This window comes from Tupaia chinensis, unplaced genomic scaffold (assembly GCF_000334495.1).
Source record: "Tupaia chinensis unplaced genomic scaffold, TupChi_1.0 Scaffold000037_13, whole genome shotgun sequence".
Lineage (NCBI taxonomy): Eukaryota > Metazoa > Chordata > Mammalia > Scandentia > Tupaiidae > Tupaia > Tupaia belangeri.
Window position 1 is genome coordinate 17,412 of NW_006159471.1, and position 3,192 is coordinate 20,603.

Genomic DNA, 3,192 nt, shown 5'->3' on the forward strand with positions numbered 1-3,192 from the left:
ACGGCTGCAGGAACCTTAGCACAGGGCTGGCCAGGCGGGAGGTCCTGCTTCTTGGGTGTGCCCTTGAAAAGGGTCTGTTGTTGGCTGCGAGGTCCTGCCAGAGTCCTTTCTATGCCACGACTCCTGCTGGAACTCGTGGCCCGAGCCTGCAGGGGAGGCAGGAAGCTCGCTGGATCCGCCACGCCCCCAATGAGCCACCCACCCAGTACCGTGTCCCGTTCCCTGTCCCCAGCCCTGCAGGACCAGTCCGTGTCTGCACTGCCAGAGGATGAGCTGGGCCTGCGACCTACCTGGGAGGGGCAGCCCACCCCATGGACCTTGCCCTCTATGGCTGCCCCAGCATCTGGTCCAGAGAAGGCATGGGATGGACAAGGTCCCCCCCCTTCCTCCAGTTACTACTATTCTGGGGCCTCAGAAGTACAGGTGAAGCAGCGTCACAGTCCAGACAGGCTCCTCACTGACTGTGTCAGCCTGCGCAGCTTCCTCCCAAGGACTGACCCCTGCAAATCCCTGCCCCATCCACATCTCTGCTAACATACTACACAGAGCAGGTCACCATTTTTAGCCACCAGCATGGGACCTCTGCCTTCCCTCCAGACTGACCTATGTCCTCCCAGAGCTCTCACCAGAACAGTGTTGTTATCAACAAGGTCTCCCCACACCAGGTTGTAGTCTCTCCTTCCATCCCTCCCCTAGGGGCCACTTGCCCTAGGGTTTTTTTTTTTTTCCTTCATTAAACTTTGTTTTATGGGTCTCATTAAACTTTGTTTTAATGGGTCTCAAAATTCTGTGACAGACTGATTTTTGGTCAAGTTGTTTCCATTAAAAAGTACTGATTTTAAAAACTAATAACTTAAAACTGCCACACAAAACAAAATGGTCCACAAAACATTTTCCTTTCCTTCTGAAGGTTTTCCTATGCATTGTTATTATTACACTAACTGCTGGTCCCTTTCTTTTGGAGAGGTTTTTGCTACAGGGCATGTGAGCTCACTGGAAAGACAGAGAGAGACAGAGAGACAGAAAGCGAGAAATCACCCCCCAGAGGGGATGGCCACGCCACAATCCCTTCTCCATTCTCCTCTCCAGATCTTGGGCATGCACGCACATGTGCCCAGTGTGAGTTTTAAGCTACTGGGTCTGGACACGAACCACGGTCAACTACAATGATGCATTATTATCATTAACCAGTCTTTTACTATTAAACTTAAATGACCAATTGAGATGAACAGTTCTGAAACTGTCCTTCCACCACTGATTAAGACTGGGGTGGCAGGAATCAGGGATATTCATTCAGTCTTCTGAGCTTTCTGGGTAGACTTGGTGACCTTGCCAGCTCCAGCAGCCTTCTTGTCCACAGCTTTGATGACACCCACAGCAAGTGTCTGTCTCATATCACAAACAGCAAAATGAGCCAGAGGAGGATAGTCAGAGAAGTTATCAACAGAAAAACACCATCGTCATTCCAGGAACCATAACAACAATGGCAACATCACCAGATTTCAAAAGTTTAGGGCCATCTTCCAGCTTTTTACCAGAGCAACATCACCAGATTTCAAAAGTTTAGGGCCATCTTCCAGCTTTTTACCAGAATGGTGATCAATGTTTTCCTTCAGCAAACTTGCAAGCAATGTGAGCTGTGTGACAACCCAGCACAGGGGCACGGCCAGCACTAATTGGCCTGGATGGTTCAGGATAATCACCTGAGCAATAAAGCCAGCTTCTTCCATTGGTGAGCCATTTTTGCTGTCACCAGCAACATTGCCACATCAAACATCTTTGACAGACATATTGTCCACATTGAAACCCACGTTTTCCCCAGGAAGAGCTTCACTCAGAGCTTCATGATACATTTCAACAGACTTTACTTCAGTTGTCACATTGTCACATTGACTGATGCAAAGGTGACCAATAGTCTGAGCATACCTGTCACCACTCAGCCGACAGGTGCAGTGCCAATACCACCAACTTTGTATACATCCTGGAGGGGCATATGCAAGGCTTGTCAGTTGGACAAGTTGGTGGTGGCAGGATGCAATCCACAGCTTCAAGCAGTTCCACTGGCATTGCCACATTGTCACATTGACTGATGCAAAGGTGACCAATAGTCTGAGCATACCTGTCACCACTCAGCCGACAGGTGCAGTGCCAATACCACCAACTTTGTATACATCCTGGAGGGGCATATGCAAGGCTTGTCAGTTGGACAAGTTGGTGGTGGCAGGATGCAATCCACAGCTTCAAGCAGTTCCACTGGCATTGCCACTTTTATGGGTGACTTTCCATCCCTTGAACCATGGCATATTAGCACTTGGCTTCAACATGTTGTCACCATTCCAACCAGAAATTGGCACAAACACTACTGTGTCGGGATTGTAGCCAATTTTCTTAATGTAGGTGCTGACTTCTTTAACAATTTCCTCATATCTCTTCTGACTGTAGGGTGGCTCAGTAGAATCCATTTTGTTAACACCAACAATTAGTTGTTTCACACTCAGTATGTAAGCCAGAACGGCATGCTCACTGGTTTGCCCATTCTTGGAGACACCAAATTCACCACAGCAGCAACAATCAGGACAGCACAGTCAGCCTGAGATGGGCCTGTAATCACATTCTTGATAAAGTCTCTGTGTCCTGGGGCATCGGTGAGAGTCACAAAAGACTTGTTGGTCTCAAATTTCCACAGGGAGATATCAATGGTAATACCACACTCATATTCAGCTTTCAGTTTATCTAAGACCCAGGCATATTTGAAGGAGACCTTTTTCATCTCAGCAGCCTCCTTCTCAAATTTTTCTATGGTTCTTTTGTCAATCTCACCACATTTGTAGATCAGATGGCCAGTAGTGGTGGACTTGCCGGAATCTACATGTCCAATGACAACGATGTTGATGTGGGTCTTCTCCTTTCTCATTTTGGCTTTGATTTAGTAGTGGTTTTTATGACACCTATGTTCTGACAGCAAACACATTGAGAAAAAGTCCCCTAGTTCTGAAGTCACTGGATCAAGACATGTACCTCTCTACAGACCAGAGAGCAGAGAGGCCACCCTTTGTGTTCTGTACAAGCCACCTCTGTGCCCGCCACACCCCTCTGCTGTTCTCAGACTTCAAGGGCAGGATTCCAGGCCATGTTCCCGCCAATGTGTCAGTTCCTGTCACAGCAGGCCACTTACTTTCCTCTTCACCACCA

General features: G+C 48.0%; 1 pseudogene; it reads right to left on the reverse strand.

Moving 5' to 3' along the window:
• Nucleotides 1-1,289: 1,289 nt before the first annotated feature.
• LOC102467806 (elongation factor 1-alpha 1-like) lies at nucleotides 1,290-2,929 on the reverse strand (annotated as a pseudogene).
• Between the last annotated feature and the right edge of the window lie 263 nt (nucleotides 2,930-3,192).